This window comes from Phalacrocorax carbo, chromosome 7 (assembly GCF_963921805.1).
Source record: "Phalacrocorax carbo chromosome 7, bPhaCar2.1, whole genome shotgun sequence".
NCBI lineage: Eukaryota > Metazoa > Chordata > Aves > Suliformes > Phalacrocoracidae > Phalacrocorax > Phalacrocorax carbo.
This window is the reverse complement of record NC_087519.1, coordinates 17,368,620-17,393,606: the sequence shown is the minus strand read 5'-3', so window position 1 is coordinate 17,393,606 and position 24,987 is coordinate 17,368,620. Positions and strand designations below refer to the sequence as shown.

Here is a 24,987-nt window from a genome sequence, read left to right as displayed (position 1 = left end):
GTAGTGTCCTATTGGCTCAAGGGAATTGCAGCATCTTATCACAGAATGATTTATCAAAAATAATCTTAAAAATTTAAATAAAATCTCTGTCTTCTCAATGACATGAAAAATCTATTTTGATTTCAGGTAAAAGTATCTAAAAATCTGTTATGCAAAAAGCTACTTTTATGTTACCATAATTTTTTTCCTGTTCTTTTACACACTGCTTGCCTTTTAAACCTCACAGCTGATGTGCACACCAATGCTATTTCAGTGGAGATGTTTTACTCTGTTCTATGTTTACCACAGCACAGTGGTGTGCCATGAATGTAGATGTGGAACTTTTGCCACCCGTGGATGCAGCTCAAACTTGACAAATGAGAACAGAACAGGCAGAATTCATTGTAGCACTTTGCATCTGTCTGTTGAAAGTTCATGTATGGAGAACTAGGCAGATTCTTCTTTCTCAGCCAGAGGTAGGTGTGCCCCCTTTGCTGGTATGATTCTCTTAACTCAGTGGTGGAATTGGCCTAAAATGTTCAGTTCGTCTCACAGCTCTCAAAGTCCCGAGGCAAGGATGTTGGTGTGACTAAAGGAAGTTAATTCAGAGCTTATCAGTGCCATTCTGTGTTCTCTATGTTGCATGTTACACCTGAGAAGAGTAAAATGCCAGGTTCTATCAAAAGGAGTAACATTTAGTTACCAAAACTAATGAATTTTTGACAGGTGGAGATACCACAACTAGGAAACAAACTGTGCTCTTTAGAGCCTGAGGAATATGAGCCCTTCAGCAATCATGGGCCCATCTTTCTGTATAAAATGATTACCTAAAAGTTGAACAGAAGCTGTTTTTTGCTTGCAGTGTAAGGGCCTGCCCCAGCTGGCTGAAATCCACAAGTATTTAATTATATCAATGTCATGATTAATTCCTTTTTGGATCATGTCGTGTATTGGAAGATCCTATACATATGTAGAGGGTAAACTAGATTGATTTATTTGACTGTATTTATTGTTCTCACATCAGTATGTGACTAGTACCTATGACTTACAAAGGTTACTGCTTAATTCCTATAAAATCTCAGGGTAGAAGTTTCTAAAACATTGTCTGCAATGTAAGGACTGAAGATTATTTTGCTTTTACATTAATAAAATGTCATGTAAACTGCCTTTTTTCTTTCATTTGTGAAAAGTATGCTGAAACCACATATGTGTGCATGCATACATACACACAAAATTCAAGAAAAGGACCAGCTACCAAAACTGGAATGCAAAGAGTGATCGCCCCGGTCGAAGTGCAGGCTTTCCACAGATGTTTGATTGTACACATGGGGTAGGCTTCATTCAAGATGAATGGACAGTACATACAATGCACACTTTCCCTGCCCTGTTCCTCTTGTTCATCTGCTTTTGCAGAAGGATTTTAATGAACCCCACAGAAGTGCAATAAACTACAGGAACTGTAAAGTTAACATCCAGAAACACTATAGACAGAAAAATTGCTGCATAGCTGTTTTTATTCTTTTGTGCCTGTAAACATATCTGTTCAAAGCTACATGTAAACTTATTTTATTCTCTGTGCAGCTGAAATGCATAAGGAAATATTTTTCCTGAAAAAAATTAGCAATGCCTACTTTAAGGAATTTGGGAATAGTGAGTGCAGTATTCCTCACTAAACATCTCTAAGGTGTTCTTCCAACATGAGAAAAGTGCCTTCTACAATAGTTACTTCAATTTACTTCTTTATAGAATGTGAGAAACTGTCTAATCTGAGGCTCTGTGTGTGTATATAAAATATACTCGATAACTGTCCTTCTGAACGTATCTTGATATTACGTAGATTAGGATTTAGGGGAAGGTAGATCCATGAAGCAGAGCTCGGGTATTTTGTGATGCAGTATGTAGTGCATAATAGACCTAAGAATATGCCTACACTGAGATTTTCCAAGAACCCTGGTCCTCCTCATCCACTTGTGCTTGCCTGTGCTCATCCCTTCCTAAATTTATGGTCTGAATCTCTAGCACAGAAAAAATATTCAGCTGTGTTAGGACTTCTAGTTACTCTGCTGGTAAACTTTTCAAGAATAAACCCTAGGGTGGGCTTATTAGATGAGGGAATTGTTGTTCATGAGTTATGTGGAACATGTCTTGGTTTCTTGCCCCAAAATTACTCCCTCTTTCTACAAAGGATAGGGTAAAACCTTGTTCACATTATGCTCATAGGGATTTGGCTGTAAAGATGACTTTTCACAGTGTAGAAAGCATGTTACAAAGCAGCTGGATAGTCTTGGCTGTGACCATTTATGTAAAAGGATAACTTGCACATACCCTCCCTGAACTGCTGCGTGCATATGCCTCATCCTAAAAAAAATTTCTTACCAAAAAGGGAAATTAAGCATGCGTCCACTTTCCACTGTCCTGTCTTTTTCTCTCTTTAATAACCTAATAATCAGTCAGTACACAGTGTTCAATTGCACTTTTATTCTTCTCAGTGTAGAATGGAAATCTTGACTGTATGAGGGCTAACACCCTCCAGTAAGAGTAAAAGATGTTGCAGACCTATTAATGCTCAGGAGGTACAGGGGAGGGAGCAACCAGTGTTTTCTTTCATGCTGTTTCTCATGCATTGGAAATGCTTTGAGGATAGACCAATGTTTTGACCTAAGATTTGCCTGCAGATCAGACCACAGGTTGCCTGTGGTCCAACTGTTTTCATGAATCAGCGGAAAAACATCTAGGCATGTACACTGTATAGGGAGGCAAGCCCTGTAGCTCAGTACTTACATCGTCCATAAGCCTTTTATTTATTTTTGGTAAAGAACCATCTTCTGCTTCAAATTAATAGCTTGATTAAGTTGCTAATACAAATGTGAAACAGTTTAGCATCAAGTTTCCAGCAGATGGCATGAAAATAAATGATGATAGTGTTTCCGCTGATGACTCGCATCTGATCAGAGCCATATTACAGAGGCTGGATCTCTGGATGGTGTTCTCCCAGTTAGACATGTAGCAAGTGCTTGAGTATGGATACTAAAGTTTTTCTCAGTGGCAATTATTTTCACATAATTTTAAGTTCAGCCAAGAATCAGTAAATTGGGAAAGTGGGTAATGGGGAAGAAAAGAACTGTCTGAAAACAGCCTCTATTCTAAGCTAGATGTGATTTTGGTCTGGTGGGGGTGGGAGGGTTGCCTGATATAGGCGCAGTGATGCATACTGAAGTGCAGGGGTAAGAAATAATCGGTGCAAATGAGATATTAATACTTGACTCTTGCATTCCTGGAAATATTGCTGGAGTCTACCAAGACTACCTTTGCCATTGCCAAGGGAGAGCATAGCTAGGTGTCTTATGTCATATTTAATCTCCTGTATTCTCAGATGTAGTTATTGTCTGCCCTCATTCTTTTCTTGGTTCTTCTCTCAACCTGTTGAGAATAAAAGACAAGAAATTTGGGCCTAATTGAGCAAAACACACAAGCATCTTTAACACTGAAGTGCTTTCCTAGGGGAAGAAGTGTCTGATTTTCCCTTCAAAGCAGGGAAACAGTTCCTCAGTATACTTGTCTTCACTGTAACCTCCTGACACTTTTGCACTGGATCAGGGCTTTCCTGTGCATAACACTGGGAGAATCGTGTGTTGGTGTTGATTGCGTGACAGTTGTTGTGACTGCGAAGTAGTGTAGTAGTACACTAAGGCAGTTACAGTCATATTGCAGAGTGAAAAATAGTATTCTCTGAAGTATAATTAGACCTAATTCTAATGTACTGCATAGGAATCATTTCACTGAAGTAAATTATGTTGCTTTAATTTTCATACTGCTGCAAATGAGAAAAGTATGAGCCCCAGCATGTGGCTAGTTGTAGCTTAGAAGATTTCTTGAAGAAAAAAGAATCATGGGTAAAATTGCTTTGCTTCTATAGAGGGCAACAAAAAGGAAAACTGATAAGTGTAAAATTAAAAAAGGACTTTAAAACAGTATTTCTGCCCATAATCAATGGTGCTCTGACATGTGTTGGCAGCAGTAGCACTGAGGTGACAAAATCCGGAGTAAATCAAACAAACAGCATGAACTCCAAGTATCAGTCAAAATCCAGCCTTTTTTCATTTCATGACCAAGCAATTGCATCACTGTTGAAAGGGCTTATGCTTGTGTCATGTATGTTGCCTTAAGCAAATTAGCTCTGGGAACGCACTTGGGAGGAAAACAAAAACCAAACAGAATTTTGTCAGAAGATTTATCCAAAGTTAATATTTATGAAGCCGTAACAGCCCGGGAGGTATCCAGGCTGCTTCACTACCACAAGCCGTGCCATTGCTTCCACAGTGTTTTTGAGAGTTTCACACCTCTGAAGCAGCAAATAACTTCACAAAGGCAGCTGATGTGCCAGGGACTTGTCCAGGCCATATGTCTCATATTCTCTGCCTGGAAGGGTCAAAGCTCATGCTCAAGAACAATTTCCTCACTATCATCCTGTTATTCTCATACTGCTTAGTATTGCAGAGCTCCAGCATGGAGAGAAAAGCACAAATTTGTGACAACTGGGGAGTTGCAGAGCAAGGAGAACTGATGAGTGGATTATCCCACCACCACCTCTGTGGCACTTAATGGGTGGTTATCTTGGCTGCAGAGCTTCTCTACTGGAAGCTTCTAGCCACATGCTGTCCTTTGGGGCAAGCACAGTTACAGTACAAGCAGTGCTTTTTATGCTTTACCACCATTAAATCGCTGATTTAGGAGCATCTTGAGGGAGTTGGGTGTTTATAACTACGCTTCTACTCAACATTTCCTATCCTTTGTCTCATAGCTGCTTTTCAGCCAGAATACAGGACATTTTGTGTCTTATTCTTAGGTCTTTGTAACTATCCCTTTGCATCCAGAGGAAACAAAGCTGTCTTAGGCAAAGACTGTTGGTGACTGGGCATCTGCAGTTTCTAACCTGTGAAAGATGATAAAGTGCATGATTATTTCTAAGGTCCAAGAGTTGAGTTCTTACCTCTTTTCCATGGCAGTATTAAGCAATAACAGGCTTGCTGCCTAGCACAGTGGCTTGCTTCCTGGCTGCCTTTTTCTGAACAATTTGGGCACCCTTTGCTCCCATTATCAGGGGATATCTAGTTCGTCACTAAAAGGTTTCTAACCCTGCTCCAATATTTTGGTCTAAATGTCCAGTTGTTTAACAGTTGTCAGTAGACCTACAGCTGTGCATGGCTATTTTTGGAGGAAATTAGGTTTTAAACAAACACTTCAGATCTCCCAGCTCTTGACACAGGCAGGCCCATTTGGGGAAGGCCTTGTCTGATGGCAGACAGACTGCACCCAGTATTGTGCCAAGTCACTCTCCATTTGTAAATATTAGAATGTGTTGTAGTTACGGACATAGTAAAAGAAAGGTTTACATCATACAGCTGAGAAACAACAAATGAAAATAAATGTAAAACAGCACATGCTCTGTGTGCTGTAGGTCTACAGTCTTGCTATTAGACAGTAAAGAAACACAAGCTAAAAAGGCCATTCAGTTGAATGACTCTCATATTTTCCTAAATACATATTTTTGCTTCACCTAAACCTATGTAACCTTCTGCTTGCCTTTCAGTCATATTTCCTGCTGTGAAGAAGGTGTTTTAAAAGGAAGGCTTAAGCAGGAAATGTGTGGACAGGTGATTTGACACAAACTTTATAATACTAGCTTTAGGGGACTAAAGATGGTGATTAGCAAAAGACAATGGAAAATATTATTGAGTATGTCCACCTAAAGAAAACCATTGAGGTCTTTATATGTAGCACAGGAGTAAGAGCAAGGGATACAGTCTATATAGTTGTACATGATCTGGCTCGTGCTTATCCAGAACATGGAGAAGTCCTCCAGTGTGACCAAAGAGAAATATATGTTATGGAGAAGGAAGGGGGAAGTCCTGTTTGTTTGGCTAGAAAGTCACCTTGCTGTGCTGCTGTGGAGTCTTCCTTTAGAGTGAGGCAGTGGTACCACAGCCGAGAGTGGCTGTGGGTCCCAGGGAAGTACCATTCTTGGAACTTGCCCTCATGTGCAAAGTAGGATAAGCATAAAACAGGCACATTCTCCCATTTCTGTAGTGTGACATATTAACTGAAAAACTTTCCATTTTCTCTGCAACTCTGCTGTTCTCAGGCAAGGACATGTCAGGGATGATTGATCTCCTAGCACTGGGGAAAGGCAAAGGTAGGGGACATCAAATGGAGGTTTTTCTGAGCACAGTTTTGGGTGTGAACTACAAAACACTACTGTTGTTCAGGATAGCTAAGCTGCAACTGAGCTAGCTACTATTCTTCTCCTTTGGTGCCATGTACTCTTTCCAGTACTACTGCTTGAAGAGTAACAGATCTAGGGGTGAAGAGAAAACTTGTAAAACTACACTGTCTTTCTTCCAGACCAGCAAACTAACCCATGTCTCAATTTTTAATTTTTTGTTTTCTGTTTGTTTTTGGTTTTTGTGATAGTGGTTTCCCCCCCAGATCTCAAAATCTAATGCTTGTATAAAAGGCACTTTCCAAAGCTTAACTGTGCCACTGACCTGTGCTGGACAGGTTGTAAATCTGACATTGTCTTCCATATACAAGGCAGCAGATTTCTAACTCTTTGCCATGTTGATGCCTGCTCTCACAAAGGGAAGGAAATGAAGCAGAAAGATCCTACTGCGACAATTAGTGGCTCACACAGAAGTATTGAAACAAATAATAAGTGGCTGAAACAATTCAAGGGAGGGAAACTCTAGCTTCCTACTCTACCGCAATCTGATCTTCTTTCTCCTCCGATTCTTTCCTTCCTTATCCCAGTGGGGATTTTCACAGACTTTAATTCCCACTGTTAGCACAAGATGATTCTATGACTAGTGAGCAGCAGTTCAGTCCTGCAGGGCAGAACCCTGGTCTACCCTGTTGTCTCTTTGCCAGTCTTATAATGTTATGCTGTAATCTAGTCTGAATTTTCAAAGTAGGATTAATGTCTTGTTCCCAGGCTGCTGTAACCCAAAGAATTTTAATGAAACTAACTGAAATAGATTCCTATTATTTCACTGAGGCAGCTGGCCAAAGAACTGGCTCATGGGCAGGGAAGTCTTTCAGCTTTGGAAGCAAAAACACCAAGAAACCCCTTATACCTCAAACCTGAATTTTTGCAACTTGTGGAGTGAGTGGACCTGGTGGCTGTCCCTGCCCTCACACGAGGAGACAAGATGTAGCTGGATCACCATGTGCTGAACAAGTGATCAAGTAGGTTGTCCTTACCCAGACTGATCTTTGCTTGGTGAGTTGATACCTCCCTCAAATGCATTATTTTGTACTGCACCTTCAGCTAGCAAATTAAAACTTTAAAAAAGCATTTCCTTTGTGGATTACTGCAGGAAGAATTACATTTAAACTCCTATTGAATGATGTTTTCTTTCAAGTATTTATGTTTTGCTCTCTATTTAGAAGAATGATGCCATTTCACAATCCCCTTAGAAAAGAGCAGCCAATAGCCTGAGTATATTAGGTTTTTTTCTTAGATAGCCACATTTGTTATGTGAGACCATGAAAGTCTTCAGATAACATTGCAATATCATGAGAAGGGGAGACTTGTAGCTCTGCAGTTGTTCAGAACAAATTGAGTGTCAGCTGCTCTGATAAGGTGTGGGAAGGACTGTTCCTCTCCCCCTCAGCAGCATGACAACAGCTTCCTCTTGCACTGCTGGGAAAACACGATGCATGCTGTTCTGAACAGTTCATCAGCAAGAGGAGGAGCTGGAGGGATGAGAGATAAGATTCTGTAGTAGCCCTTGGGAGGGAGCAATTATGCCAAAAGTCAAATAGAAAACAAGAGAGATTAGGGAATTTAGAGTAAAGGCAGCAAAAGAGACAGGAAGGGGAAATAGTGACAAGTGTATGTTCCTTGGCTCTTCAGAAGGCCACCTGGTGGCCTCCACTTGAATGTACCAAGGCTCCAACTCTTCCGATGCTATTAATGCCTCTGTAGTAGAGATTGGAACTAAAATACTGTAAACTGCCAGAGCTCTTATTGCTCACATACTACCTGACTTAGCAATTAGTCACTTATTTATGTACTTCATTAGACTGTGGCCAAAGTAGTGCATCCTTCCTGCTAGATTGTCTACCACTGCCAAACAGGCTTCAGCCTAGCTTCTGAAGCACAGGTACAGGTTTACCTGATACCAAACTACAGCATAACTCAGGAGTGACTGGAGGAATTCTCTCTAGATCAAATCTGTGGTTTCCAAACCCATTTACTTACTACAAGTGAGCCCTCAATCTCCTGGAGGTGGCATAGCTACCCTTCTCTTAGCGTTATAATGCAGTCTTTCTTTGCCTGTGAGAAATCTTTAACATACAGCTGTATACAGCTGTCTTTTTACAACCAAGATATGCCATGGCACCCATAAGGCATCTGAAACTGATTGGGAGTGCTATGCTGTGGCAATTGTCTGATGAGCATACAGGAAAAAGTAGGTTTTCTGCAGATCTTTTATTTAGAGCCTGTTGCTATACATGGGCTTGGGAACAGAGTAGGTTTTTCAGTGCAATGAATAGTACAGTCAACACATAATCTTTTAGTGGTTCGGCTGTGTTCAAGTGTAATCGAGCCCAAAATGTTGCCAGGAAAAAACAACCTGCTTTGCTGCACTTTAAAGCAAATGGGTTCACCTACTTGGGTCAGTTCCAGCACAAGAATAATAGTTTTGGGGTTTTTTTAAAGTGTAATACTGAATGTTGCAATGAACTGTTGTCAGTGACTATGTGGGTCTAAGGCTTAGAGCTTGTGCTGGTTGCACTGTTCAATAAAAATGCCCTTAGGGATCTTAGGTCCAGTACACTTAATATAAAGCAGGAACAGAGAGACAGATACAGTTTTTTCCCTCAGAGGCTGACTCAAAAGTTACCAGGAAAAGATCCTCCTCATGTATGCTTGTCTGTGGTTTGCTTTTCATAGTGCCAGTGTGTCACTGTTACTGGCTCCGTTTCAAATCTCAGACTTTTGGGAAAATACTGGCAGGAATCAGCATTATCTTCTAGATGTGAGCGGTTTTGCTAGAAGCAGATGGTCTTTCATCCAGCCAGCGAGTAGGAAGATGACAGTTGTCCCTCTCATGTTTTCTTGTAGTGTCTGAGAGCGGCAGTATGGGGTGCGTTAGTGCAAATGTTACACAAACAGTGTAAAGCTGTGGGAACTGAAAAATTAGAGAGTATCATATACTGTGTTATAGATGCTATAACCGTGCAGAACGCCTGTCTTGGTGGAGGCCGTCTCCTGCCGCCCGGGGAAGTGGCGGGACGTTGCTCTGCCTGCGCAGGAGCCCCGGCCAGCCCAGCGATACCGGCCGGGCAGGTTCGGCTTCCCTGACACCTTCTAAATTTATATACCATGTATGGATGGAGACGGGTGGGCGCGGGCGGGAGCGCGGGCTACTCCTCGAGTGTGGCGTGGGTCGCCCCCGCACCTCCGTGCACGGGCGCCGCGGGAAGGCGTGGTGCCGCGGCCCGAGGGAGGCGCGGGAGGACGGGCGGGAGGACGGGCGGGAGGACGGGCGGGAGGGCCCGGCTCCGCGGGGCGGCGCGGCCGCCAGGTGGCAGCAGGCGCGGGCAGGCGCCGCCGTTCCCGTTGCGCGGGAGGCAGACGCGAGCTGAGGGGGGAGAGGCTGTCTTCAGCCCCGGAGGCACCGGGAACCTGCCTCGGGTGCTGCGAGGCGCCCTGCAGCTGCGCTCCGGCATTCCCGGCGGAGGTGGGCGCCGCCTCCCATGCGCTGGAGGCCCGTCCGGGTGTCAGCCCTCTCGCCCCCGCCGCACCGAGAGCGCCTCGTCGTGGGGCGACTGGACCGGACGTGCGCCGCCAGGGACGCCGGCGCGGAGCGGCGAGGCGAGGCAAGGCCCGGCCGCCCCCGCGGCGGCAGCGCCCGGACCCCTGGGGTCCCCATCAGGGGCCCCGCGCCAGGTGGGCGGTGGGCGGGCTTGGCGCTTGGCCGGAGGGAGCGGGGAGGGGGCGTCCGGGTGGCGGTCCGGTGCGTCTGGGCTGTGCGGGCAGTGCCCCGGGGCGGCTGGGGCTCCGGGCGGCTCGGAGACTGGCCGCTGGGGATGGCCGGGGCTGCGGGGCCGCGGTGAGGGCTGCCCTGGCTGGGTTTGTGTTCAAAGCCCTGGCCCGAGGAGCCTTCGCTCTCTGCTGGCTGTGGGAGAGCTGTCTGCTCGGCGAGATTCCTGCGCCTCGTGTGTTTTGCCTGTTTTTGGCTGTGTAAGTAGCCATTTCAAAGCTGCTTTCCTTGCACGCTCGGTTTCCAGGGGCTGCATCCAGGGGGTGTGACGAGCTGCTTCGTTTTCTCTCGGTGTCCCGCCAGAAGCAGTAACTGCACGTAGCCTGAGATGAATCCAGCAGTTTGTATGAGAGAACGAAAGAAGTTAATAGCTCTCCTCACGAAGAATGCGCGTCGCAATTGTTCTCGTTTTGGGCCAGATTTCTTGGTCTACCTAGGCACAGTGTGCAAAGCATGAACCGCGTTTGGGATTTCTTTTCACGCTCTCCTGCTTCAGGCTTTGTTACATTCTAGCAGCGCCTGTTCGGTTGTCACGCTACAGGGGTATAAACTGTAGCAGGGGAGAATCTCAGAACACCTCTCCTCCTCCAGCTATAGCTTTCTTTTTTTTTCAGCTGTCAGTGTGTCCACACTTGTGTGTTTAATAGCCCTTGACACACTTGCTGTGAATTCATCCACATGTTTTTTCATGAACAGTTTAGAAAACCTGGCAGCAGTGAGTTCCACAGGTTAATATGTTGTGTGGAAAAGCTGCTTCCTTTTTCTCCTTTTAAATCTATTGCCTGATACTGTTCAGTCCTTATCAAACAAATTATACTTGTTCTCTACTCACTGTCTGTGCTATTTCAGGACTGTATTCTTTTGTTATTTGTCTTCCCCAGCTGTCCTTTATTTCAGGGTAAAGAATTCTTAGCCTTTTAGTCACTTCTTGAATGGAACTTATGCTGTATCTCTTGCCAGCGTCATCACCTTTTTCTGTATTTTTTAATTCTTTTTGTACTTTTTTAAATCAAGGGATCAGCAAAACTAAGAGTTATATTCGAGATTTCAGTACAACATGGGCTATGTAGTGGCCTGGTAATGTCTGCCACCAGAGATGATAGATTTAAGTTGGTGCATCAGTGATGTGACTAGCCAACAAAAGTAATAGAAATATTTGTAACCCACTGTGTGGTCATCTGTTGATGAATCAGTGTGGCTTATTTTTTTAAATCAGCAACCACAATCTAAGTAACTAGATAGTGGGTGGCTCAATACAAGGGTGTAATGCCATGGATGAAATAGTTGTCTAATGGGCTTTTAATATTCTGTCAGTGTGCTGTGCATATTTCTGCTCTGTTCTGTGGCAAGAGCAGGAACTGAAAATAGCCCAAATTTGTCCAAGTTTAGTGCTGTTCATGGAACTACCAATGCACTCTTATCAACTTGATCCATGAAGCTGTAGGTTGCCAACTCGGACTTCTTTCTGGTGTAAAAGTAATAATAATCTACTGTTTGATGTGATTTCCACCCATTCAATATCCTCAGATTCATTAGACAGCTGTAATTCTTGATACTTTATTTTCCATCACCTCTCTCCCAGGGAACGTTGGAGTGGGACAATGAAGTTAAGTAAACTAGGAGGAGAGACTACCTTTCAAGGAGGAAAGTGCTGTAAAATGAGAATTTTTAGCAAAGTTAGAAATAAAAGATCTGCTGGTTTGGGTTATCATATAGAGGCCTTCAAAGTGAGCGTGGGTAGGAAACATGGATTATTTGTCATAATTGTGCCGTGAACATAGCTTGTCAGGTTTTACTTAGGAGCAGGGCTAATCCCAGGTCTTGATGATAATGACTCGAATCTGAAGCAGCTCCAGTGGAACTGAAGGAGTGATTTCTGATTCCTGGACTCTAACTTTCAGAAGCACTTGGAGGTGTTGCATGGTGTGAGATTTCTGTCTTTTCACACTTCATACAGCAGGCTCATTCAGAGCTCCAGCAGATTTAATTCCAGAAAAATAATTAGGTTGCTGATAGGCATTGATGAGTTTTATGATTGCAGTATAAAACCTTTGCTTTTGCTGTAGAACAAACTGAATAACTGTGCTAGGCAAACATGCATTAAACAAAGCCTGAAAGCAAAACAAAAATGAACAGAACCATCTTGAAGACTTAGACTGGTGTGAGTGTGTGATTCTGTGCAGACAATAACAGCAGAAAAGATGGCTTTGCACGTAGTAGTCTCAGTTCTCTGTAATGTGACATCAGATGCGTGATATTCAGACCATTCACGGTGGCAGATGTACTGAAAATGGAGGTGAAGAAGGGCCAGCCAGACACTTAGTAGTGATATTTCAGATTTTTTTTTACTTTAAAACTCAGATTTATCCTCTACAGTTAAGGGCAGTCAGTGTAGAGACTTCTATGGGCTTTGAGTTGTGCTGTTAGAGAAGATTAAGGTTTGATGGTTAAGCACTTAAAAAAACCAGGAAAATCCAAAGTTAACCATGCAGAGCAATTTTAACTGTGTCTCCCGTAGTGTTATATTATCAGAACAGCCTTCACTTTTAGAAATTTGTTATTTTTCTGCAAGTAGGAAAAAGTAAGAGCAGAAAACTTACTGTATCAGACCTACTTCTTTAATTGTTTGGACGTTGGTGGTATCACTTCTCCCACTGTAGATAGGCAAAGCATTTTGTAGCTTTTAACTGTGAAACGCTTCCAACAGTCATAGTGCTAGCTGGAGAATGTATTCCATGGAAAGTCTTATTCCCTTAAGTGGTCACTTATACAGTTCAGTTATTAGTTCGTTTTCAGAAAACAGCTTAACCTGATACAAATGGACTTTGGAGGATGAACCAGGTAATTGTAAAGCTAATTCACTTATGAATATATATGGTTTAAATATGTGATCAATGGAAGTGATTGCATTGTTAATCTATAGTCAGTTAAGTAAGAGTGGATTATTTTGTGTTTTGCATTTAAATAAACTCTTGCATTCAGGATAGTACATTACACTAGAAAATTCTGTTTACCTATATTAGATTTTTAGCAAGATTTCATGGTCTAGTACTTAATTTAGAAGATTTAATTAGGGAGATGTTAAGCAGATATGAATAAAAAAGACTGATTAACAGAGTGATATGTTGGGCACTGAATTTGGCCTCATATCTTACTCTGTATAAAGGCAGCATAGCTGAAACTGTGTGCTTCAGTGTTGCCTGATTAATTTTTGGCTTGTTTTGTTCTTTGACTTAGTTGACAATAATAGATAAAAATTCTGTAATTTAACACAACTTGGTTATCTCTTCCTGGAATGTTCTGTCCCACCCATTTTTCTCTTGGGTACTTGTGAATGTCATGTCACGCATCAAATTTGTGTAGCTTTTCCCTGCAGGGTTATGGCATTCCCAGAGATGGGTCAGTGTTCATAAGTTTGGTTGCTGTTAAACAATCAGCACTTGTCAACACCATCTATAGACAGCCATTATATATTTTTTAAATGATGGCGCAACACGTTAAATGTAGGGCTTCTTGGCAGGAACTGTTCTTATATTACAAATATTTCAATGTTGATATGATCTCAACATGATCCTTGTGAGAGAAAGTAGCCTTATCTGTTGGTTGGGTGATACATATGTGAGTTGCTGGAATGTGAGCTTCTGTTTTCAACACTACCATTGACCTGCTGTGTGCTGCTGATCAAGTCTTATTGGCATCTTGCTCCATTTCCTTTATCTTTGAACAAGGTATGATAATTACAGGATATTGGCCAACTGTAATCCTAAAGCACTTTGCATGCAAATTATCTTCAGGAAACTTTAAAGGAAAAAAAAAAAAACAGCAACCCCTCCAAAAATAAATCCCTGAAACAAAACCCAAAACAAAAAGCAAAAGACCCAAAAAATCACTGGAATAATAATATCTATTGTATATGAACAAAACCAAACTTGCTTGTTGGCTATTTCACATCAGTCCTGGGCTGCTGCTACTTGGCATCCCACTTCAGTATTTGTTTTGGTCCTGGTTTTGGAATTTTTCTTCACAGGAAGATTCCACTCTCCTTTTATGGAAAAAATTATTTAGAAAAAGACGTTTTTTCCCTATCGGTTCTGTAGATTCTTTTCTCAGTAAGTGCAAGAGCCACTGTCTTTTATTTAAAGCTCTGGTCTAAGGGCCAATAAAGTCACGGAAAAGGTTATCAGTAACTTTGGATCAAGGCATTCCTGTGTGATGCGCTCTTGTCATTGGAAAGAATGAACACTGGTCTCAGTGAATTCTTAGTGGCATTTTAACCATCATTTCAGTATTTCTTTAAAGCCTATCTGTTGATATGTAAGGAACCACTTCTGTGTATCTCCTGGTTTTACAAGCAGGCAGCGCTCTTCATTTCTCCAGCGGGACTAGTGCTGTGTCTGAACTGTGGTAAAAGCTCATTCTCTGCTGGTAGAAAGACTTGATGGAAGACATGAATGCAACTCATCTCAGGCATTGGCTCATATTCCTCATCTGCATTAATCAGTTTGTGTTAAATATGAAAATTGTCAAGTGTTGATATGACTGAGATCTTGGAGTTCAGCCCTGCCTAGAATGTGGAGCCCTCCTTTCCTCAAACATTTCTCCATATCATCACTTAAACACAACTGTAACAGAAGTCAGAATAAAATTCTGTTTCAACAGGAACAGGGAATGCCCTACAACATAAGAATCGTGAATATTGGTGAACACAGAATCAAATCAAGACATTTTAATGTATTTATAAAAGGAGCAGGGAGGGAAGCTTTATCAGCACAGATATATTTAACGTTTTCATCTGATTTACGGACAGAAATGGCTAAGCATCATAGATCTGGAAATAAATTTTACTGATCAAGTGGTGACATTTAGCAGAGTCACAGAAGCTACATGTGTGGTCTAATGGCAGTTTGTTAGTGTGCAGTACTACCTCATGGAGCATTTAGGAACTGGGAGGTAGGTCTGCCCCAAAATCATTAGATTGGCTTACAAATCCTGAAATGTTAAAGTGAATATATCTGATCTCATCGTTTTGGAGCATTAGAGTTTGTACTCTTTTCTTTGACAGTACAAGAGCTAGTAACTTGTTCTTTTAACAGGAGTTATGCTTGTTGCATGGTTGGTTCCTGGAACTGTGGCCTTTGGGAGACTGTGGGTTCCAAAAAAATGGTGCTTAAATTACAGGAATTGGTAGATAAAATTGAACTGTTTGCAGAGGATCATTTTTTTTTCATAACTGTGATCCTGTATTCCTCTTTAAGACTGCTATAAACTCAAAGTTATACATAGCTATACACGATTAAGTGTAGAGAGAAATCCAGTTCTTCAGAAAGGTACTTTTTTTACTGCATTTTTGTTGATTTCACTTTGCTTACTTAATTGTGCTTTTTTCAAACCCAAACTACCTAAAATATTACAATAAATAAGAGAAGAATACTCCCTTTTCATTAAGTTCCAGGGTAACTGTTGTGACAATGGAAGTTTCAACTTCTGAAATTTCTTTATCTGTGTCTGAGGATTGTATTGACATCTTCTTGTACAGGAATGAAGTTTAGCAGAGAAACCTGGTAGTGAGCAGAATCTTTCCAAATTTGTCTCTTTCGATGTAGAAGCAGGGCTGACCTGATAGCTTGGACCTTGCTTGCTCCGGAGGTGGAGCAAGATCTGTCCTTTGTGACTGCAGGGCCTGGTGAGATAAAAAGACAGAGGGGGAGGCTGCCGAACTTAACTGTTTGTTGGCAGCCTAAGGATACTGTTTGTAACGTTGCATAGAAGTAGTGTGGTTTTCTGCTTACTGCCTTCTATGCGAGTCATGATACCCAGGTTGGAATGTGGTTTTGCTGCCATTGTTTTGGGAAGAGGATGGATAAAGGAGCCCTTTTTAAAAGCCCTTCTCCATGAAAGCTGCTGCTTGATGAAAAACATTTGTTGTGCCTGGCCTTGCTGGATCAGCACTTGCACGTGTGAACATGGGATACTACTCCCCCAAGAGAAGAATGTCACTTAGATACTCAAATATCCTATGACTAAAATCTGTAATCCTGAATCAAGTGGATTCCCCTGATACTCCATTTGGATTAGCTGGAGAGAAGTGCATGGAAGGGCAAACCTATCTCTCAATGGCAAATTCAGTGAAACTGTTGACAATAATCATGGGAGTAAATGTTGACTTGGAAAGTTTTCAGATGTCCTGGATTCTTTTCCTGGTAAAGGTGATTGCTGTAGTGCTGGTTCAGTAACATTGTGCTGCTATTAGTTGGTTGTATATTAAACTTGTATTTTTGTTTGGTGGTTTTTATCTAAAGCGTTTCGTTTCTACGAAAGTAAAAAGAAGAAATTATTTTGCTTATTGGATTGGCAAAAAGAAGCAAAGGCCTGTCCAATCCCACCCTGAATAATTACAATAGAAAGACATCCCATGACACAAGCTGCCCAAAAGGATGATAAATTATACGGAATGGATGCAATTACTTAATCTGGCAGCAATAAAAGCTCTGTCTCATTTTCCTGTATTTTCATGGAGATACATTCACTGGGGAAGTGAGTGTGTGGAACAGTGGACAAACCTCCTCGCAGATCTTCAGGGTCTTATGTGGGATTTAAGCACTTAACTAGAACAGTGTAAGAGTAAGGATTTAAAAGAATACAGTGTGTTAACCATTAACTGTTGGTATTGTTCAGCTTTGATGGCCCAGGAAATACTGTTCATGTGTTGAAGCATGGGGGTTAGGGCTAATTTTAAAATTTTTTTTAATAGTGATAAGCAGCCATTAAAAGTTAAATTTCCTATGTTCCTTTACTTCTTCAGGCATTCCTTGTACTTGTTGATACATATTGCATACCAAAAAGACTGCCTTTTTTTTTTTTTTTTTTTACTCCCTCCCCCCCCCCCCCTCATTTCAGGGCTTTCCTCACAATGGCATTAAGGAGTTTGGAGTACTGTTGTTGCTTCTCATAGGAATGTTTACAATTTTGCAGGATCAGGTTCAGATTTATTACTTGGCACTGACAATGCTGCTGTGATTAATCAGTTGTCATAAATCTGTCCCTTCTGCCTGTTTGTTGCTGCCCAAATTAATCACACCAGGACTGAATGCGGAGTGATAGCTTGTGAGCATGTTTAAAATTTAAATAATAATAATTAATAATTATTTGAAACAAGAAGAAAATCCCTTTGCAATTTTGAGTTATGAGGGCATGAAAGGACTAAAATATCTCTACTGCTTTCATACTGTTAGAATGGGACAGAAACTGATCTGACTTCTTTTGAACCATGCTGCTTGTGTTTAAAATCTGATTGTTTCTACTGCTTTGAAATGGAAGAGGGGAGAAACTGTTTCCAAATGTTATCTTGCTGGCAATTGAGGGTTCAGAAAGGTAGAGTTGGTTTGTTTCTGCTTTTTGTTTTGTCATTTTCCTAAAGTTATGTTAGAAGGGCTTTTCAAAATTCCTGTTTAGTTAGACCATACAGATTTTATGCTTAACCAGGAAACACAGTGTCAAGGAGTACCCAAAGAGTGATTTCACTCAAGTTGCGTTCCTTTCATCAAGTCTTCACCGATCTCCAATAGTGAGTACTCCAGTAGAAGATTGCAAGTCACTGTATAAAACCCTACTTTCCTGACTTTAAGCAGTATGCACAACAGCAATAGACTCTGATTTAAAAAAAAACAAAAAAGCAAAACAAAAAAAACACCCCACCCCAAAACAACAAAACCCCCCAGGCCCCAGTGAAACATAAAAACCATGGTTGTGTTTCTTTAAAAGATCACCACTGATCTTGCATGCTTTGCCTGTGCCATAGGGACTATTTAAAGCAGCAACTGAAGTCCACAGTGTTGGAGGAGCTACTCAGTTTTCTTTGCCAGCACTTTGTAATTGGCTGTTGTTGTTGTCTTGCAAATTCAATAAGTCTCTTATTCTCATTTTCAGGCCCAGTTTTTCAGTTTGTAGATAGATGAATATTTTGCCTGAAGCATTAAGTGATGTCAGGTGAAGGTCAGTGCACTATAATAACCTGCCCTCGAGCACAAATAAGTTCAGGCTCTACTGCCAAGAGATGACCTTTGATTTCTTTTTACCTAAGGGCCCTGTTCAGAATTCTTCACTCCCACTTTACTCAGGCAAAGTCCCAGCCACTTGAATAAGTTTGCTTGAGCAAGAAGGGTTACAAAACTAAGCATGTTATGATGATGGCAGAGGTTTCTGCATTGTAGATAAATTTGATAATACACCAAATTAGATTCGGCATTTAATGTGGTCAGAAAAGAGAAGTGAAGGGTGAGAGTGGATTTTATTGTGACTTGCATGGCAGCCAACTCTGAAACTACTACTAGCAAGTACTGTTTCTAAGCTACAAATGATCAACAGAGATAGTGAGTGAAGGTGCTTATGTATTAAAATATTTGTTACATATAGGCAGAAAATAATACTTCAGTCTGAAGTCATCACTGATTTTAGACACAGCCAGAAGGCTGTACCTGCTGTAGTCCTGTTTTGTGGTAGTCACACTTTCTTGCTCTAGGTATCCTCTTAATTCAGGTATGCTGTTGAGCTGTGAGGTGCAGGGTCCCTCAAAACCAAGTATAATAATTTTGCCCAAACTGCTGTGTTGCAAGATGGGATTGTGAATAGGCTAGTTTATCCTGAATAAAGTAACATATGGCTAGATGGGGAGGCAGGATACAGTCACCTTTTTACTATGCTGTGACTAACTGTACTGCTGGTTTCTACTGTTCTGTTAAAAAGGGGATTTCAATTATCCTGCCTTTCTTTGCAAGCTCATGCAGGAGTTGTAGAGAAGTATGGTATTTCTTACTTGTTTTTCTCTTCAAACCTTCTGGCTTTTGCAGATATGAGAATGGGTACTCATATACATCAGCTCCGGTAAATGACTTTGCAAGCAGCAAAGTAATTTCAGTTCTTTCAAAGTCAGATTATACGGTCGAGTCTTAGACCTACTGTCAGGCAAACCTCTCTTGAAAGCAGTAGCAGATTTACTTATAGGCTGAGAAAAGCTCAAGACTAGAACCTGGCCTGGGAAGGGTGACGGTCTTCCTGACTCATTAGTTTAGTTTTTTGCATAACACTATTAGCAAGGGTGACAAGGGTTGTTGGTGATTCTTTGAGGTTAGTATCTTTTATCTGTCAACCATAAACATATTCTTCACAGGCCACTGGATGGCATCTGCCAAACTATATATTTCCTAATAGGGAGATTTTAATCTGCAGCAAGTGAAATGTTTCAACTTTGCTGTTCAGTGATTGATAGCCTGAGATTCTTTGAATGTATGATTATCTTCATGTCTTTGTATCAATGACTGATATCTCCTGTAGGAGTGTAACAGTTCATGCAGTTTACATTAAATGGACTGAAATGCTGTCGTCTAGACCACCAGAGCATGAGGCATAGCAGCAAGGCAAGATTTGTAGGATGTCTAAAATCCCTTTCAAACTGACAGGATGATAATAAACCGCTCCCACTCCCCACCCTTAAAGGATCTTTCAGTTCAGTTTTAAAATGCAGGAGGCTGAAGAGTTAACCACATGGAAGTATGATTCATATAAGTGTTAGGATGTTTCTGGAAGTCTGAACCAAACTTGAACCGAATAAGGACTTCAGGAAAATTATATTCAGTGGCCTCAGTCTCAAGGGGTAGAATCGAGAACATAAATTATTTCTGGGTTTCTGAACATATGAATTTTACATTTCTTCTGCTGTCACTAATCATCCAGAATATTCATTTCTCTTTCTTAACAATACACCATGATACTGTTGTGAGTCATCCTTACTAATTAAAGCTGTGTAACTTGGTGTTTTCCTTTTTATCCCCATTAACATCATCTTCCCATAAAGAAGAGATGCGCCCCTGCAAATGTACCCCTTTAAATGGTAGAGGCTTAACAGCACAACTGGCGTCTGATGCTACTAGCTTGGTTGCCTATCCAGTTTTGTAACGGTGATCTTTTTGTAAGATTCTGTCTATATCAAGCTCAGAGGATAAGGATATTCAATATCTGTGGTGTTGTGCTGGATTCCCTCATATAAATTTTATTGTGGACAAAAGCTAAATAGAACTCTGTGATACAGTTCTTCCGTGTGTTCTCTGAGTTATACCTGTATTTATTTGCATGCAGAATTTCACATTTGCAAAAGATTTACAAGGCAACTTATTGTCATTCTTCCATTGGCTGTCAGAGATCCATTGGTAGTTTCATGTTGGGTTTAAATTCCCTGGTATTCTGTTTCAGAATTATGAAAGAAATGGTTAATTCCACGGTGCTCTTGTAAGATGTCTTACTAGACCTATTATTCATCATTATGTAGGAACATAAAAGAAACCAATAAATCTTCTAATTCCAGTGTTGCATTTCCATACCAGTATGTGGGGAGCCTCACATCAGAGAGGATTTTAATGAGAAATAAGTTAGCATCTCATCATTCTTATAGTATTATTTAATAACAAAGTAATTTAAACAATCTTTTATAACTAGTTCATTTCAAGATGTTTCAGGAGCCTAGACTCTGAAATTCACAATGCAAGATGTGTAAGCTACTTGGTGAGCTGTGTTTCTGTCCATGATCTAGCGGTTATCTCTACTGCCTCTTAAAAATAAAGCACCCAAGTCTTGCTATCAGATATATGAAATTTCCTTCAGAACAGACCTGAGCAGTTGGTTTATGATGTTTTGTTTGGCAAAGGCATGTTTAGGATTTATCTGAATGCCATAGTATCACAGCACTATTTGTTTTGGACATATGTCACTTATTTTTCAGTGGTCCCTAAAACATATCCCCATGTGGGTTCCTGAGAAGCTTCTACATCCTTGCGTCTGGCCACTAGCCAGTTGAAACCCTATGTTGCTGTCATATACTGCACCTATTTAGGTGGTGTTTAGTGCCCAAATTCTCCCAAATGTTAGAGGACACTCTATTGTTTGAATCTTTGAGCTTTTAAGAAGATGGTACACCTCTGTCCCCGCCATGCCCCAGTACAGTACAGTGGCTTAAAGTCATTGCCCAGTTCTTTTGTGACAACTAGGTTGAAGCAGTACTGTTGCCTGAGCAATGCTAGTCATTTTGATTAAAGTGGAGCTCAATTCAGGTGGGAATTGCATGAAGGAAAAAGAAATCTCTTTTTGCCAAAATAAAGCAGTTGCGTTTGCTGGGTGCAGGAGAGGACTGAAGGGAAGAGGACTTTCGTCATGTTTAATGTTTGTTACAAAAGCCCTGGTTACTTTTTTGGACATCGGTTACTACAAAATATGCGTCAGTAGATAGTTGCTGTTGTTATTCCCTCCAATTATGGTGTATTGAAATGTATGTTAAAACACTTGTCCTTGAAAATTTGTGTGGAAAAGGATCTGATGAGTTGTTTTGGGATGCATGCCCACATTAATCTCCATTAGAGAGAGTACAGGAAGCCAGTGGTCTGCAGCGCAGTACTGCGTTGAATCACAGTGGTATAGTCGTTGGACTACCAAGACCTTCCTTTGCTGCCGGAATGCATGGGGGAGAGATACTCATTTGGCTGTGGCCTGGCATATCTGTTTATAAATGTGTTTTCTTTGTAAGTAGATGGGCTAATAAACTGACGCTCGATTGCCTTGCTTTTACCTGTCAAAGTTTTACTTTGTCAAAGTCCCGTTCAAGTCTTGAGGGAACGCCAGCATTTCTTTAGAATGCTTAACCCAAACCAGAGAACTACATAACAAGCAGGGAAATCTCTGAAGTTCCCTGGGAATTATTTTTACCCCATTTATAGTTCTGTACGCAGAGAATAGTACTACAGAACCCCTTGGAGTCACTGCAGCCAAAGTCTGGAATTAAGCCCTGAGGATCTTAATGGTCATTTCAATGGATGCCTATATTTTATTTATAGATACATGTTCCAGTTAGTATCTGTTCCACTGCAGAGGATTTTACTTTAAAATATTTAGCCTTTCTGACAGTAAAGGATATGAATAGCTACCAAGAAGAGAAATATTTAGTCAATCTTGACAAGACTCTGTTCCCTCTGGTAACTTGGATGATCTATAATAATCTCTTCCAAGGACTAAGAATCAGAGGTTGGCTAACATGTTTGAAAAGTGGTTTGGTTTGACTTTTGGAGTGTCCCTGTACAGACACAGCTTTATCACTTATCTGTTCTGGAACAATGTGTGAGTATTCCCAGGAAGCATTGTTATTTGGAGGTATTACTTATGCAGGGAGATGTTTGCTCCACTGATACTCCAAAGAAAATATTTTGTTTCTGAATAAGCAAGCAAAGACTTCAAGTCCCCACAACATACTCTCCTCCCTGTTGTGTTCGAACACTGGTACCCCAAGCACCTCAGAAATCTTGCAAGCAAACAGAAGTAACTTTGTGAAAGCTAATACTTTGAGATTGCACGTGTTCAGGTAGTACCTTGACAGGGACACTGATTTTTCTTGATCTTCACCTATGTATGCTGTTGAATGTTGTGAACGTTGTCTAATACTCAGGCCAAAAAATCCTTACTCTCTGAAGCACAGCCTCCAATATTTTGTTTCTTTTTTTAATATGTGGAGGATATTGATGCTTGTGTGTGTATTTACAATGTTTATTGAATAGTGCAAAAGTTAGTTCTCATGGGAAGTGGTTCACAAAAATGAAAACAAGACTTGTGCTAGACAGATGTTCTCGTTAAACAGGTGACTGAAAACCAATATTTCCTCTTTGCAAAAGGAACGTATCTTCTAAGTGCACGGTAATTATGTCATATATGTGCTTTTTACTTGATGAGAGGGGTGTCTTCCAGCTGTGTTACTAATCAGCTATTTGTAGCTGATTATATTGCTGAAATACGTTGCTTGTTACTTTCCTTGTACATGTGCCTTCAATTAGCTTTGCTGAAATACTTGTTTTCTATGACCTTTTCAGATAGGATGTGTTATAACTCTCTGAGTGAGGCTGGTGGGTCTTTGGTTTTCATGCAAAAGACAGTAGGTCCTCAGAACCATCATCTACTACTTGATATAAACTCCAATTAAACACAGTTGCAAGCCTATTTTTTGAAAAAACACCAACTAAGTTGAAAGTTAGAAGCTTTTCTTTGATTTCAGAGACACACCTTCTGTTCTGAAAACAGTTTTAATTAAGAAAGTCATGAAAGGAGCATAAGAAAAGCTCTTTTCCTTTGACATATTTACAGGTAAAGAAACTAGGCTGGCTAAAAGAGGCTCTAAGAAATTTCTGGTGTTCCTAGTTGCTCTGAAAAGCAGTTATATGCTTTGCAATATCAGTATTGTTAAGACTTTTACTAAATAGACTTGGAAACTGACATTTCGTATATACTACCTCTCTCAATTAATATTTCTAGCCAGGGCATTCTAACCACTAGTCACAGCAGGGTTTTGCCTGAGTCTCCACAACGTGGAGGGGGTCTCAAAAGCAGTATATGAACCAAATATAAAACACCACTCTAGGTACTTACACTTGGTAGAAAGGTATTTAGAACAGTAACTTGTTGAAAATAAATTGTGCTCTTACTGCTCATTTTGTAGGCAAGACTGTAGTTGTTTAATCATAGCAAAGTTCATACAAGTTTGTTTCTCTTGCTTGTCATAACAATGAAGGGTTCACCTATATTTTGAATCTGTGCTTATAGAGGTGTCAGGTTTTTCCACCTGACATTTTAGGCTGTTAACCATTTCTTTTTCCATATCTTTCAATATCAACATTCAGATTAACATTGATCAGAATTATGGAAAGGTAAAGAAAGTTTTATGAAAGGGGTCTTTACCATGTAATCTCCCACCCCTGCTTACATATGCAGTCCCTTCTACATCCTTGGTCTGGAATACTCAGGTTGTAGCAAAAAAGTCCTTTAAAATGAGAGCCAAACTTATTTAAATATATGGAATGTGTCGTCTTAGAAGAGGTGATCGTTTCTAATATGTAGAGTTGTGATAAGTGGCACCTTTCATAGTTTTCAAACGCTGAAACTGCTAGAAGTTCTTTCAGTTCTCTGAGCTGATTTAAGTGTGGCACAAGCTGCTCTTAACGGTTGTGTGTACAATGATTATTAGTGGATCTGTGAGCAAAGGAAATCTGCAGCCACATTTCCATGACACAAGTAGACTATACTAGTTGAACATTGAGTAAGTACTTTCAGACAGGAACAGAATTGTTCAGGTCCTTATATACGCATTTTATGTAAGGTCTATCCAGTTTGTTCTGCGCTGGTGATACAAAGCAACTATGGCAAGAGATGGAATTCCTGAAATCACTGAATAGTGTCAGGCTGGTATCAGGATTCTGGCAGCAGACTCTTTAGAGAGAGAAGGGAAGGTAAGAAACCCAACCGCTATGTGGCTTGGCTGACTTAGCTTTGTTAATTTAGTGCTGGGCTTTTTAAAATATACCTTATAGATACAGGAGTGTGTGTTTTGTATCCATCCCGTAAGCAGTAATACCAATTAACTTGCATAAAATAGAATACTAAATACATGCTGCAACCAGTTGGTCTATCCTCTGTTTATTGGAGGTATTTTCTAGTTTCCTTTTATTCTGCCTACAAAAGATTTTGAAGAGTTGAGGGATCTTTTCAGTAAAATATAGTATCTGTCTTTACTACTTCATAGAAAATTGTGGAAAATGTTATCCTGACTTTAGACTGTCTGTAGAAAATAATACAATAAAGTCAGGGAAAGGTCAGTGACCTAATGAAGCTCTATAGGACCCTAATTTGGAGCTTAATAATGTTTTCTAAATTGGCTGCTGTAGAAGACAATGTAGATTCAAGAACTGAAAAATGTAATTTGAGTTGTGATTTCTTGGCAAAACATTGTTCAGATACAAATGAGGTTGTCCATCTACTGTGTCATTGTAAGAAATCATTGTTCTAAAAATTGTAGTTACTAAGCACAGTTTTAAAAATAATGCCAGGTATTTGGCTAAAATTGTACAGTCTGTCAATCTGAAATCTTGAAATGACCTTA

The 24,987-nt window shown here is 40.6% G+C and overlaps 1 protein-coding gene across 1 annotated transcript in view; it reads left to right on the top strand.

Annotated features, from left to right (window-relative positions):
- The first annotated feature begins 9,603 nt into the window (after nucleotides 1–9,603).
- Nucleotides 9,604–24,987, top strand: part of THSD4 (thrombospondin type 1 domain containing 4) — a 345,527-nt gene continuing 330,143 nt past the window's right edge. Inside the window, exon 1 of the mRNA XM_064456549.1 lies at nucleotides 9,604–9,934. The gene's annotated coding sequence lies outside the window, so the exon portion shown is untranslated. The remainder of the gene's footprint in view (nucleotides 9,935–24,987) is intronic.